The 15,404-nt window shown below is 38.5% G+C and overlaps 1 protein-coding gene and 1 non-coding gene across 6 annotated transcripts in view; both read right to left on the bottom strand.

Moving 5' to 3' along the window:
- Window positions 1–15,404, bottom strand: part of GRM8 (glutamate metabotropic receptor 8) — a 785,529-nt gene that overhangs the window by 222,967 nt on the left and 547,158 nt on the right. The gene's annotated exons all lie outside the window — the stretch shown is intronic.
- LOC131763097 (small nucleolar RNA SNORA43) lies at window positions 4,243–4,362 on the bottom strand. Its single transcript, XR_009337498.1, has one exon. It is a non-coding gene; the product is annotated as a small nucleolar RNA SNORA43 (small nucleolar RNA).

The raw sequence follows: 15,404 nt of genomic DNA, 5'->3' as shown, positions 1-15,404 counted from the left end.
AGTTATTGTGATGACGGAACAAGATAATGTGTTTAAGATACTTAGCACAGGGTCTATATTATATGACTAATAGAAGAAAATTTACTTATGGGTAGAATAAAACCAAATAGCCTCAGTTTCCCAACGGAATGATAAGTCATGGTTCTGGCCTCAACAAAATCACTCTCAAGATAATGAGATAGAGAATGACAACAGAGTGTGTATGAGGTGTGATTGGGGGTAGTGTGGCTGGAAAGGATATTTACAAAAAGGGAGGGACTGGCCAGAAGTAGATCTACCTCTGCAAATTTATCCCATTAACAATTGTAGATTGTATTTTCACTTGTAATAATATCTCAATACTTCTTTGTGCTTGTATATATACATACAATTTATGTATATACCAAATATATGAGAAGTCTCTGAATTACCAGGAGTAAAACTCTTGCTATATGACTGAACTCTGAGGATATATGTATCTATCACCGTTGTTGGACTGACTGAGTATCATTTGGGGGGGTCTGTTTTCCTCTGTTTAAGATGACATGGACAGGGAACTGTGAGGTGGGAGGTTCTCTATAAAGCAGGTTATTATAAAGAAGCTGGCCAGAGGAAACTATAAAAGATAAGCTCTAATTGTGTAAATAAAGCAGTCAAAGCAAAGACAAATTCTTGTGTTGGAGCTGCTTCTGAATTTATTGCTACTGCTACTAGCGCTGGCCAGAAGGACCAAAACTTCAGTTATGGACAATATTGGAGAAATGAAATCCCACTTGGGCCCACTGAGATGCAGCCCGTGTACCTGTAGAGATGAGACTGGGAAGGGAGAAGGTGAGCATGTGGGCAGGAGAGTGAGAGTGGAGCTGATCAATTTCATCATGCGTCCTTGTTCAAGAACAGAGCCAGCTGGATAGGAAGGGGCACCAATCCCCAAAGGACTCTCCAGACAACTCAAGGAATTCTACTCAATCAGAATTTAATACTGTAGACTACTCAGACCCTTGGGGCCTTTAAAATGCAAATGGAACCAAGAATGATGGAAATCTTACTATAAATGAACTAATATTTGGATCTGAGGGTAAAGGAATGTAGGAAGCTTTTTCTCCATGGCCGTTTTGGGGTAGGATGGAGAAGACAAGAGCCCTGGTACTCTGAGGGAGGGAGAAACAGGCTGGGAGGAGATGGGGCCAGAAGTGAAAGGCGGGGATGGAAAAGACCATGTTGCCTAATCACAAGAGGGAGTCAGGCTTTCCCTGGGAGGAGGGCCTTGACAGAGGAGTGGGAGGCCTAACTCTCTCTGTATCTTTAATGTCAGAAGACACCCCTGAGAACGAGCATTTAAATTTTCACACTGTAATCTTTGATGTTTTGCTGTAATTGTGTCAAACTCTGTAGTAATGACAGATACACAGACTTGCTGTAGGGTAAGAGGTAAACAGAATGGTGAGGAAATGCCTCATCATTGAGTCCCAAAGGCCTCTAGTTGTCACCCACCAAGGATAGTGACTGCTAAGGCCACTCTCTATGTCCCTGCTGGCAACATTGGGTGACCTGTGTTCAAAGTGTTGGGAAGGGATCTGTCTGTCTTCAGGACACAGTGTAACTCTCCACTTGGAAGATGTGTTCAATACGCCATCATGGGAAGGGTGAACTCTTCCAGCAGCACATAATGGGAAAATACTGTGGCCCTGAGCAATAAATTGAGAATATTTCAGAATCTCAAAAATTACACCCATTGCTTCTCCTAACTGCAGAATATAGGAGTTTACACTGTCCTAACAACAACAACAACAAAAGCTGTAATTTTTCTTTTCCCTACCATGGAAGAATTCCTTACTAACTCTGAATTTAGTCAAGGTTACTTTAAATGCATTATTCTTTCAGGAATTGATTCCTAACAAATGTCAAACCCCGCAAAAGTAAAATAATTGCCTTCCAAATATCAACCTTGTAAAACAGATGCAAGATCAGAAAATTAGTAGGTCATACTTTATGGGCAAATTCTGTTCCTAGCCTAATGATTGGTTTATTTAACTACCCCTCATGAAATTATGACAAAGAATGGTGTTCCCCTCCCCTTGCTCCACTACCCAAGCCCTCAACAGGGAAGAGTTGGCTGGAGAAGTAAATAACTTAATAATTGCCTTAAACTTCACTAATGTTAATTAGATATGGCATCTCCCCTAAAGATCACAGTAGTCACTGACTGGAATAACAAGTGACAAGACAGGAAACCAAATTGTCAACATGGGTACAAAGAATCTGCTAACTTATTGAAGGTTGGTAAATAATAGGAAGTGTTATATTAACATTATTCCCTTGTGATCCATTTTCAACCAAGTCCTTTTATTAGCGATGTTTATTTTCCTGATTTTGAAAATAATAAATGCCCCTTTTGGAAAATCAAGGAGATAGAGAAAAATACAAGAAAACAATAGTAATTAATAATAAAGCTACCAACCATACACACTCATTTTAACAGACCAGCATTCTTCTCTCAGTCTTTTGGTATATGTAAGTCCTATCCATTACACCATGTATAGGATTTGAATTTTACACTTCAAATGATGTTCTCTTTTCATTAAACTACTGTAATATTAATGCCTATATTATATTCCATTTCACTGCCATTTGTGTATTTTTTTTCTAACAGTAAAAGGCTTAACAAAAATCTTCACGCACAAATACTTTTTACTTCAGATTGTTAGCGTAAAACTCTTGGAAGAGGTATTTCTGAACCAAAGTGTAAGAAGAGAATAATTGGCAAGTTGTTTTCTTTATTTTATAACTTATTTAATCCTTTGCCAGCCATATAAAAGAGCACTCTCATCTCTTTGCCCTCTCATCAACCCAAAATATTTCTCCTGCATATATTTTCTAATTCAATAGGTGAAAAATGATGTCTCAAGTTATGTTTAATTGAACACTTCTAAAGCTTGTTTTCATAAATAGTCAAGTGCAGTTTCTTGTGTGAATTGTTTGAATATGTTCTTTGTTGATTGATATTTTAGGATTTTGAGGGAGGTTGTTAGAAATTTGTATAACCATTATAAATATTCAATATATTAATATTTTCTTTTATATTTGAAGCAAATATTTACCCCTGCTATTTCTCCTTAACTTTGTTCATAATGTTTAAGCTTTTTATTTAGTTAAATCTATTATTTCCCTATGTGATTTTTTCCCTCAGTTCCTTTCCATTTAGAAAAATTCCTCCTCTTCTACAGATTAGATATGCATTATCTACATTTTTTAAATAATTGATTTATGGTTGGCTACTACACATAAGACCCTGATCTGATCTCACTGTGATTATATTGAGGTAAAAGTTAAACTTGTCTGTTTCAAGTAGGAAAACGTATTATTTTTTTCCAGAAATTCAATTCTACTATATTCCAGGATCTACTTCTGCATAGGCTAGTCTAATCTTATTTTAAAGGTTGTCTATGGATTTTTTTTAAAAATTGTACTTGCTTTTTAATTGTTATTGTTAAAATTAAATGAAACTGAAACTTGTTAATAAAATTAGCTAACAAAATTTTCCACTGCTGACCAGATATTATAAAAAACATTGAACCTATCATGTTTAATGGTGCATAGATTTTCCCAAGCTGGATAGCTGTGAAATAGAGTGTAACCAACGATTTGAGTGTAACTGTGATTAAACTTTCCAATGTTGGAAGACACTTTTAATGGAAGCTATTATCTATATTTATAGCAGTTTCATTTTTTACTTTAGCTGTTTCTTACTCATTTTTTTCTCCTTTTTCTGCAATTGATTTGCAAAGTATTCCATTAATTGCCTCGTGCCTGTCATATCTATGGACAATTCTTAGTATGCCTTAAAGTGATCAAGAAAGCTCTTGAGTGTTGAAATATACTATTTTATTTTTAGATCTTTGTGTCTCATCTGGATTCTGCTTAGGCAAACCTAGTTAGAGTTAATGATGCTGTCACACATTTGCTATTAAATTGTATTAATCTGGGTCAATCAGACCCTTGAGATATGTTTGCCCCTCTAGGTTCCTTGCCCGGACTAGATGTCCATGCAATTTCTGTCCAGCTCCAAAGCCAGAGGCATTTAAGCTGGCCAACAGGGGTCTCTTGCTTTGATAAAGTCTTTTATCTGGAGGTCTAAGCTTAAGAATGAAAAACAGAATTTGTATGGTCCTGTCTGATGCTGAACTCTAGCTTTTGCCTGCACCCCTGGTCTTGCCTCATGGATCTCCTATGTAAAGTCATGATTTTTGTTTGTTTGTTTTGCAATGTCCGGCTACAAACCATTCTTAGTGCCCACTGTTCTGAGCACTGAGTGTAGAAATAGCTGTTCCCTCTCTGCCCCAGTGTCACAGGTGCCGGCAGGTCCAGCATCTGCAGGGCGGCGTCCCCTCCCTCCCACCCAGAAAAAGTCATGATTTTTAAGGATCTCTGTTCCTACTAGGATTAGCCGGATGGGGTAACTTTTCCAGGAGCATGTAGGGTAGGGTGGGGAGGGGAGGGATTGAGAGGTCTATATTCAAGAATAACAAATTCTAGGCCAATACAACACATCATGAACTACCCCAATACAAGGTTAGTAAAATATGGAAATATTTTTAAAGGAAATGTTATTTATGTTATAAATAAAATAAGAAAAGAAAAATGATCACCAGACAGATATCTTCTATAATTTGGGCAATACCCACTTTGTGCCAAGAACTATATCATGCACTAGAGACAAAGGGTTAAAAGATATAATCCCTGCCGCCAAGAAGCTCACGGCATAGTGGCCAGACTACTAGGAAGTAGTATAAAAGCTACAAGAGGGAAGCACTAAATGATAGGCAGCAGACAGGATGGATGCCTAGCTCAGACTGTAAATAGCTGGAAGACTTCTTGGAGAAGGTGACCTACGAACTGAATTTTAAAGGAAGAGAATTTCAGGCAGATGGAATAGCACACTAGAAGGCTCAAAGCTGAGAGGATATAGCCCACTTATGGCCCTGGAAGTACTCCAGCAAAGGTCGTAACTGGTTAGTGGCAGAAGATGGAAATGAAGGGTTTCATAGAGCCAAATGATTACGGTTCTTATATGTCTTGCTAAGGATTCTGGATTCTATCCTAGGCTGTGGAGAGGTACTGAAGGATTTTAAGTAGTCAAGGGGAATGATCAGATTTGCATTTTAGAACGATTCCTCTGGCTGCAACCATATACCAGGGGGAAGGATGGGGGGACATACTGATACAAAACGAATAGAGGACAATTATAGCAATTCAGGAAAGAAATTATGAGGGACTTATCTTACTCTGAAGAAAGATATTAAAGAGCTAAGGAGGCAAAATATGATTGTTGATTACACGGTTAAGGAGATGGGGATAAGGGAAAGAGTGAAGGCAGGTCCAGGATGCCCTAGATTTCTGGCTTTGGCAACCAGGTAAAACGTGATGACATTCACAGAAACGGAGAGCAACAGTGTGAGAGGAAAACTGACTCAAGGTAGATATAACAATCATGAGTTACCGACCAAATGTCCTAGTGGAAACACAAGGCCACGACTAGGGTGAGGTGAGTGAGGCACTCAATTGGATGCAATTATTAAGGGGTAAAAAAACTCAGTAATCAGAATAAATACTACATCAATGAAAAAAAATTTAAACCAAAATTAAGGAGAAATTCATGAACAAAATATCAAAATATTAAATAAAGGCAGCATCAGTACCAAGGGCATGCCACCACATGGAGCCACCTTGGAGGAAAAGAAAAATCAGGAATACCTATCCTGGTACAGGATGCAGTGGCCACACCCGGAAGCCCTGGCTCCTTAAAGGAAGCTGTGATTGAGAGAGATCGGATAGTCCTCAGCTGGGCAGGAGGTTTACAGAAGGTGTGTTTTGTGGGTTTCCCCCCAGCTTTATTGAGGTATAATTAAAAAATAAAATCGTAAGATATTTAAAGTGCACATTGTAATAATTTGACATATGTATACATTGAAAAGAATTCCTCCCACCTAGTTGTTTAACACAAGGGAGGTGTTCTTATTTCTTTTTACTCTTCTTTTATGAGAGAAGAAACTTGAACATATCTGCTTTCTGAGGTTAGAAAGGGCTGGCGATGGAGGGAGGGCTTTGGGAGTAGAAGGCAGAGAAGCATAAGGAGAGATGGGGCTGGAGGAAAGAAGAGGAAGATGGGGACTGATGTAGGTAAGTTAGGAAAGGTCTTCAGAACTAAGGGAGCTTCCACTTAGGAACTGACAGTGAAGGAAAGAGCTTTTATTGTCTGGATAACACATCAGCATATCACCCCTCTGCAGATCACTTTTTCTCTTTTGTAATGTTTATAACATTTCCTCACATCTTTCTGCCTTTTTTCCCATCCCCAAATTTAGAGGAATTAGTATGCCATACTTATCTCCCATAATCCCCCTCTCTTTTGAGCATCAATCAGCAGTTACTAATGTGAACCTTCAACAATGGAAGAACAAAGAAGCATTAAAAACTGTTTGATGAAAATAATAGAAGCGGTGCTTAAGTGCTGCTCACATCGTTTCAAAAACACCCTTACCCAATCTTCAGGTGGAAATTATACTCAAGGCTCTGCCATGGCTGGATCCCCAAGTTCACCGCAGTCTGCACCTTAGAGCAATTTTCCCATAAAACAGTTCTTTTATGTTAGTAATAAAATATCTACTAAAAAGGTGAAAAGCAATGCAAGCAAATGCAGTAAATGTTTGTTATTCGGAGAAGCAAGTTATTCCTTTGTGCCCTACCATTGTTTGAGCTAAGTTCCAGAGGTTGATACTAATGCAATGGATTGCAGAACTACTTCTCAAACATGCTAAGTATCCAGGCTGTCAAATTAAAGGAGTCTCCAAGGCTGGTGCTTCTCTTGTCATCTCTAATTAGGCAATACTCTGGTGGAACCCTCACAATTCATCTTAAGAGTTGTTTTTCTCCTACAGTAAATGGAAGGGGAATTTTAAAAGTATATGTAGTGGCTTGCTCTTTGTTGTAATTTTATTTAGAGGAGTATGTTACAAAGATTGAGATATAATAAATTGTTCTATTTTTCCCTGTTGAAGGAAAACTAAACAAATAAACATAAATTTGCAGGAAAATTAACAAAAGGGATGCTTATCTTTTATATTATTTTATCAGTATTTAACTTATATTAATATTATTTTTCAGTTGCATCCATGTCACAAAACACTCCAGGCATATCAGGGCATGTGCTACTCACTAAACGTAAGTATATGTTTAGTAATGCTTTTCCACCTCTGGGATCTATTTGGGAAGGAAAAGTGTCATGTTATTTTTCTAGACCTGGAATGATCCAGACTTATCTGCCTGTTAACACTTTATCCATCTGATGCTTCCCACAACATCCAGCCTTACCTGATAAGCTATTTTTTCTTTAATTGATCAAACAGTTATTGACTACTATACATCAATGGATAAAACAATGAAGAAATGAATTAATTGATTAATGTGTTCAGATTCTATGGGCTACATATCTTTGTGACCACAGTGGAGCCTACCATAGTGCCTGGAACATCAGCAAGTCAAATAAATATTTGACAAATTATTAATTACATGTGTATTGCACAGATTGGAATACATTTATATTTACTTCAAGGAATTCTCCCTAAATTATAATCATAGCTTCTGAGGAGAAAAGCATATATTTCCAGCAACCTGATCCTTAAAATCTTCAGAAGCACTTTTTCTGTAAGGGTAAATAAACTTTCTTTTAAATGTGGTGGGAGAAGCTGGTGGTTGATTTCTGAATGCCTGGTTGCTGTCCTCAAGGCTTAGCAATCACCTGAACCTGAGGGCCTTTTATCTAACCTTAACCCTGCACCTGACTGCCAAGCAGAGCTAATCACATAAGTTCCAGTGAAGTAATTAATGTGTTCATCTGTAAAACACGATTGCCATCAAAGGACTTCAGAGGAAAAGACTAATGATAGAATGACCGAAATGACAGTAGATTTAAAGATTCAACAATGCTATCGAAATTCAGGGCAAAGCCATTTCCCATACTGTCCCTCAAGTGTAGCTGTGCCACTTTTATGAGGATCGAATTCAATAAAAATAAGCTTATAAGAGCTCTGTCGTGCTGTTTTGTATCTGCTGGATTGATGCCAAATGTCAATCCCCTTGCTTTCAAAAATTTAACATGGAAAGCAACTGGAAAATTCATGATATTTTCATTAGACACCCAAGGACTCTGGACTTCAATGGACAAAACACACCCCCTATGACTTTGTAAAGATGGCTAACTAGAAAAGCAATACATACATTTCTTTTTATCACCTTTTTTCCTCTTATATTTCCTTTCATTTTTCTACTACATTTTGAATTTGACTTTTATGTTTCTGCATCTAAAGCAGTTGGAAGGTTTTTGCAGACTCCAGGGTGCCATTTTCAGTGTCCGATGAGGTTCTCCCTTCGATGTGTGTCAAAAAATCATTTCCAGGCTCCAGATAAAGAGCCAGTGTGCCCCAGAAGTGCCCTAAGTTCTCTGGGGGCTTGCCTGCCTGAGCTGGTTGTATCCTTCTAGCTGCAATGCATGTTTCAGGGCAATGATAAATATTGGCTCAAAGGAGAGCGATGGAAAGTATTTCTCAGAGAAAGATCTGCGTCTATTGAAAAACTGATTTTTTTCCAGGCACTGTGACATCTGTTCAGGGTAACTAAGCATCGCTGCATAAGGGGATAGAGGATATTAACTGAACTGGTGTTGGGTCCACAATGAAATAGAAGAACATCACAACCGAGGCACACACTGTTAAGATAGTTCATAGGGTCCTTTTAATCACCCACTTGACTTTACACATCGATTTAATATGTGGGAGGTTGGTATAGAGCAGACAGAACAACTGTAACTGCACAATATTGGGACCACTAATGAACATAAAAAGCCATTTCATGTGCAGTGTTTGAAAGAAATCATGGACTTAAAGGAAATCAGGAAACCAAGAATTCAATTCAAAGAAAATAAAGCTGAAGGCTGTATCAGAATCAAATACCTCATACCTCTACATTCTAGCAATTAATGATTGATTTAAAAAAAAAAAAACCTATCTCTGCAAGAATGCCAAGTAATGTTTTTTAGATCTCACTTTTAAATATTTCTTACCATGTTCTCATTCGTTAGCTCAACTGATTCTCTTAAGAATCCTATAATTAAAAAGTTATCATAATCTACATTTTAGAGTTTAAAAAGTTGAGAGAAATAAATTACATAATTTGATAAGGGTGGTAAAGGGGCCTCTAGAACTCCAGGCTCAGTTGAGTGCACCTAGCCCAAGGCCATTCTCACAACATTTGATGAAATTAAAATGTCTATTATTTATTTTTAAGTTATGTTCAGCCAAAAAGAGCAGCTACCTAAGCTCTCAGATGCCTAAAAATCAGTGCAACAAAATTTAATTTTTTGATACTCATAAAACAGTGGAGAAAATAATGTCGTCTTCTTCTCCAGAGACTTTAAGTGTTTATGTTCCTAAGTCAAAATTCCATCCTGACCTAAGAACAGTAAATTTGTTTCTATGCTATATTTCCCACATTGTCCCATTACTTGCTTCCTCCCCCTCTCCATCCCTTCCTCCCTCCCTCCCTTCCTTCTTTTAATAAACATGTCTATATAACTAGTAATTACCAAGCACTTGCAATGCACTGGGCAGCGTGCTAGGCTCTCCATGGCAAACATTTTAAATTACAATAAGAGAAACAGGAAGCAATGAAATGAGTCAGCTATTATGGGAATCAGTCTAGTCACAGTTGCTCCCAGCTGCAGGCTCAGAGTGTGGGTTGGGCTGCCTTGAATTGCAACCACATGCAATGCAGAGCTGTAGGAGCACAGTGGACCTGTCAGTTCACTCTGCAGGCCCATTTATAGCTCTTATCTTAGTTAATACCACTGCTTATATATGTTAAAGGTACTTATGAATTCTCATACAAAATATGGAAGGGACCACAAGATACTTCTAGTCTCCTGGTTCTCAAATCTAACCATGTAACAGAGGCACTGGTGGTTTTTTTATAGGGAACAGATTCTTGAGCTTCACCAAGGACTTCATTATTTCCAGGAAGAAATTTAAAAAATAAATCTGTGTTTCTAGTAAACTCTCCCAGTGACTTCTGAGTAGCCTGTTTAAAACGGTATTGGAAAACCTTAGACTACAGTCTTGCTTTTGATTTTCATTATTACAAGATCTAAAATTGAGTTCAAATGGTCAGGTTTTGTGAGAAATGCTTCTGTTTAGTCTCGGAAATACCACCAGCAGTAGAAAATGGCGTACAGTCCACTTAATCTCAGCCATTGGAGATGACAGAAGCAAACAGAGTAACCAAGTAGGCTAGGGTATGGAATGTGGACCCTTCTGAGACAACCTAAGAAGTGAGTCTGCCAGAGGACAGTGGTCATTGTAAGTGGGCTGCCTGTATCCCCTGGTGTGTTTTGGACAAGCCCATCTCCCATGCCCTGCTTGTGGCATGGTGACAGCGGTACAACCTGAAGCCAGAAGTTGGGACGGTGGTTTCCTGATTCCCCCACTTCCTGATGAGGCAGTGCTGGTGGACCAGTTCTGGGGTGGTGCTCTTGGGTTCACCCTTGAAGGTCCAATCTGGAGCTCTTCCCAAGCCTTCCCCAAAAAATGTAAGCACTAATCTATCGTGTGAGATTCTTTCCTGCTAAAAATGGAGTGGTTTCTGTTGTCTGTTGAAGAATAGCAAGTGATAAGGACATGAAGAATGAAAAGGAGTCAGGTGACAAACCAGGAAAAGAGAATTCTAGGCAGAGAGAAGAGCAGGTGCAAAGGGCAGTGAGGCTAGAAAAGGGCTTGGCACATTCAAGGAACAGAAAGGTTGCTGGTGTTGGAACAAACAGGTGGGAATGGGAAGGATGAGATATAGTAGAAGGCAGATAAGGTCTGTGCCAGTGAGATCAAGTTCAGATTTTTTTCCAAGTATATTGGAAAATCAATTAAGAGTTTCAATCAGGCATGCTCTAGTTTTACAAACTTACCCTGGATGCCTTGTAGAAAAAGAAAGCAGGAAGACTAGTTATGGGGCTGTTTCAGCAGTAGTGGCGGTGATAGTAGTAGGAGTAGTGATAGCAATGGTAGTAGTAGCAGCTGCAGGGAGGGAAAGGAGGAATTAAAGATGAGTCCTCGGGCTTCCATGGTGGCGCAGTGGTTAAGAATCCATCTGCCAATGCAGGGGACACGGGTTCGAGCCCTGCTCCAGGAAGATCCCACATGCTGTAGAGCAACTAAGCTCGTGTGCCACAAATACTGAGCCTGCACTCTAGAGCCCATGAGCCACAACTACTGAGCCCGCATGCCACAACTACTGAAGCCCACAGGCCTAGAGCCCATGCTCCGCAACAAGAGAAGCCACAGCAACGAGAAGCCCGCGCACCACAAGGAAGAGTAGCCTCCACTCACCGCAACTAGAGAAAGCCCATGCGTAACAACAAAGACCCAACACAGCCAAAAATAAATAAAATAAATATTTTTTTTTAAAAAAAAGGTGAGTCCTCAGCTTTTAGCTGAATCAAAGGATAGATGTGGTACAATTCACTGAAATGGAAACTCCTGGGATAGAACAAGTTTGTGTTTAAGGCATCAAGAATTTTTTTGCACAACTTGAATTTGAGATGCTAACTGGATATCTGAGAGCCTATGTCAAGGAGAGGTTGTAAATAAGAGTCTATAAAAGAACAGTTTTCCATCTGGAGACCCTCATTTGAACCAGGTCAAATTTTTTTTTTATTACAAGAGTCAGGAAACAACCCTCTGAGCACAGCACATCCAAGCTCCTATTTCTTTTGTTGGCTATTATCAAAGACCGTAGGCAGTTCCACTCTATTAACCCTACTACCACCTCCCCTGTGTTTTCTCTGAAATTCATGAACACTTCCTCAGATCCAGTAAGGTCTGGACCTCTCCTGCCTAGTTACCATTAACAAAAAACTAAATCAGGCTCTCTGATCATCTACAAGCCTCTTACTGCATGTTTGCTTCATACTTCTAACACAGACCCTGAGACAGTAACCTCCAGTCTTCTCAGTTTTCTCTGATAACTACCTAGAGAAGCTGACTTGCTCTTCTTTATAAATACTTTCACAACATCATTAGCTATGATGTGCCATGATGCCAATCTCCTTGTTGTTGTGTAAACTTGCCCATCCCATATGCATGTTTTATCATCATAATCATCAACATCATTGTGGTGGTAGTTGTTTTCATAATTGCTAAATATTGAAAACTGGCTATATCAATCATTCTTTGAAAGTATGCTTTACTTCCACCTAAGTATATTTGCATGCATGAAATCTTTACAGGGAGAATATGTACGGATATATGTGTTGACACACCTATGTTATGTATATATACATATGTATGTATATATGAATATATGTGTATATGTATGTATGTATATGTATATATATATATAACAAGCATTTTATCATCAATGTTATTTTAATTCACAGCCATTGAAACATACAAAACTTTTAAGATTTCACTATCTGAAAACATGGGAGAGCTCCAAAATGTTTAAGTGTTCAACCTTTAAGATGAAAGTATTCATCATAAAAAAAGGAAAAAAAAAAGATCTTGGCATATTTAGGAATGGCAGTAAGTAACCAAAGGACCGTTTCTCTTAAGAAATTTCACTATGTTAACTTCAAACTACTTATTATTTTACATGTCGTCTGGTTTGTTAAAACCTAATGCAAGTAAAGAATATCCAAGCAATCATTAAATATATCATTAGGAAATGAATTTTAGATAAAAGTTCTATTATTTTAAGATAGGAGAGAACACAAAAATGCAAGGGTTGGTATTAATTTTAATGTCACTGACAGTATATTTAGTAGAAAGAATATGCAAGTGATATCAAGTGTTATTTCTTTTTGTTTCAATATCCATGTGAACCTGAGAGAAATCACCTATTACATTGGGAAAATGTATAGAGAAGGTGATTAGTTAAGGCCCTCCAGAGAAACAGAACCAACAGGATGTGTGTGTGTGTGTGTGTGTGTGTGTGTGTGTGTGCGCGCGCGCGCATATATATATATGTATTTCAAAATACATTTCAAAATATTGAAAGATTTATAAGGAATTGGCTCATGCACTTATGAGCCAACAATTATGGAGTTCAACAAGTCCCAAGTCAGCTAGCTGGAGACCCAAGACAGCCACTGGTGTAGTTCCAGTTTAAAGGCTGTCAGGCTCAAGATACAGGAAGAGTCAATATTTCAGTTCAAGTCTGAAGGCAGGAAAAAGCCAATGTCCCGGTTCAGAGGCAGTCAGGCAGGAAAAATCCTCTCTTACTCATGGGAAGGTCAGGCCTTCAACTGATTGGATATGGTTCATCAGCATTGGGGAAGGCGATCTGCTTTACTCAGTCTACCAATTTAAATATAAGTCTGAAAATACCCTAATAGAAACACCAAGAATAATGTCTGACCAAATATCTTGACTCCTTGTGTGACCCAGTCAAGTTAACACATAAAACTGATCATCACAGTAGGTCAACATTCTCTCAGGATACAGGATCTTTTGTCTTTTCTAAAACTCCATACTAAAGAGAAGACTAACAGGAATAGTAACTGACAGAGAGAGTACAAACCACTCTAAGTCTGGTCATAAAAAGTATTATGTGCATTTTCCTCAGCGCCTTATTTCCAAAGACTCCCGTTATTCAATATGCTTCATCCATACCCAGTATCTGCCATATCAACTGCAAAAGTCAATAAAACACTCACTAAGACCTTGGTCCTTGTTACCTCATGCTTACCTGGCAGTCCTATCACCAGTCTGTCTTCATAACAATCCATTGCTACACAATTACTTGATAAATCTTCCCCAAACATTACTATCGTCACAACCCTCCCATAGTCAAGAACATACAATGTCTCACCAGAGCAACGAAGGCAGATTAACTTTCATCTCTACAAAGAGTCTATGGTTATTATTATGTATTAGACACTACAAAAAGTAAAAGTTAAAGTCCCTATATTCACCTTTAGAATTTCAAAAAGGAGTCAGAATTGTAAGCAAAGTGGAAACAAATGAGTATTCTAATGGTATGTGGGGTGTGCATTAGAAGCAAACTGTGACTGCCATCAGCTGTGTGTATTGGGGGAAATGGAGTACCAGTAAATACATCTTCTTAGCGGTCTGTCTTTCCTTCAACAACCGTTTATTTAGTGTCTTCTACACCCTAGTCTACACTAGAATTGGGGTTTCAAAACATTAAAGGCACAGCCCCTGACCTTATGGAACTCAGAAAACTAACAAAAGTAATTCAATAATGACAGTATCCACTTATAGAAGGCTAACTTTAAGCCAGACATTTGCATTCTCTAGCATAGCTAGACACACAGTAGGTGTTTAATAATAATCTATGTGATACAATTGAATTAGATTAGGAAACATTTAAATTTAGGCATTCGAATTTAATAAATGTATTTATTTTTCGTTTCAAAAAGGCTAGCCTGATCTCTTTCTTAAAACAGTTTTCCTTCCTTCCTTATACATAGTCCGTCTTAGACTCCTGACTTTTCAGTCTAATTGGCCTAATTTAAAAATCATGTTGGCAGCAGTATTTTCCATAACTATTTGGAGTCATAAAGCAGTTACCCAGAGAAGTGTATTTGGCAGCAAAGTTATTTCTCTACAGAAATGCACTGAACTTTAGAAAGGGATCAGTTAGGCTTGTAATAACTATAGTTTGTCTATAATACCTTTTCCTCCCCCGTGGTGTCTGCCTATGTCATTCTCTCTGAGTCCCGAAGGTGAGTGCTGCTAGAAGGTATGACTTCATGATGTCACCTACCCACTTTTACAGTAACCCCTTCTTAAATGCCCCTATGGAACGTTGGTTCTCATCTCCTCCCTCTGGTCCAAAACTTCTAACGCATCTTCTACTCCATCCGTGCCCAGATACTTCAAGAGCCAAGAGACTTTGTTCTCCCTGAGGGTGTTTTAAAGTATCTCTCTACTCTCATGCACAGACAGAATACTTGACAACATTTGTAGGCAGAAGACAAAGTATCAGTGAAGAGGGAGAGACTAAAGAAGTGGCAGCAATTGAGAGAGGAGAGAATGAGAGAGAAGAGGAAGGACCATGAACATGAGTGCAGGGGTTATTCTCGAAACAAGGCCACTGAGCTCCTCCTCCATCAAAGAAGAGCAGCAATAAACATGTCAAGGGGAGCAGGAAAAAGATAATAGTTTCTTTAAAAATTTTGTGATGTGGAAAAAAGTAACTACAGGAGAACCTACAGAGTCTACACATTTTCCTTCAAGAAGTAGGGAGTGAGATCATTCGCTTGGGAAGTGCAGCTGATTACGAAAAAGACTTAAGGCCACTTCCAGGGTGTCTTTGGGCATGTATAAAAAGTTAATAATCGTGGTGAGAGCCCAAAGGAA

This window comes from Kogia breviceps, chromosome 9 (genome assembly GCF_026419965.1).
Source record: "Kogia breviceps isolate mKogBre1 chromosome 9, mKogBre1 haplotype 1, whole genome shotgun sequence".
Lineage (NCBI taxonomy): Eukaryota > Metazoa > Chordata > Mammalia > Artiodactyla > Physeteridae > Kogia > Kogia breviceps.
Note: the sequence above shows the minus strand (reverse complement) of the source record. Positions and strands in the feature narration are given on the sequence as shown.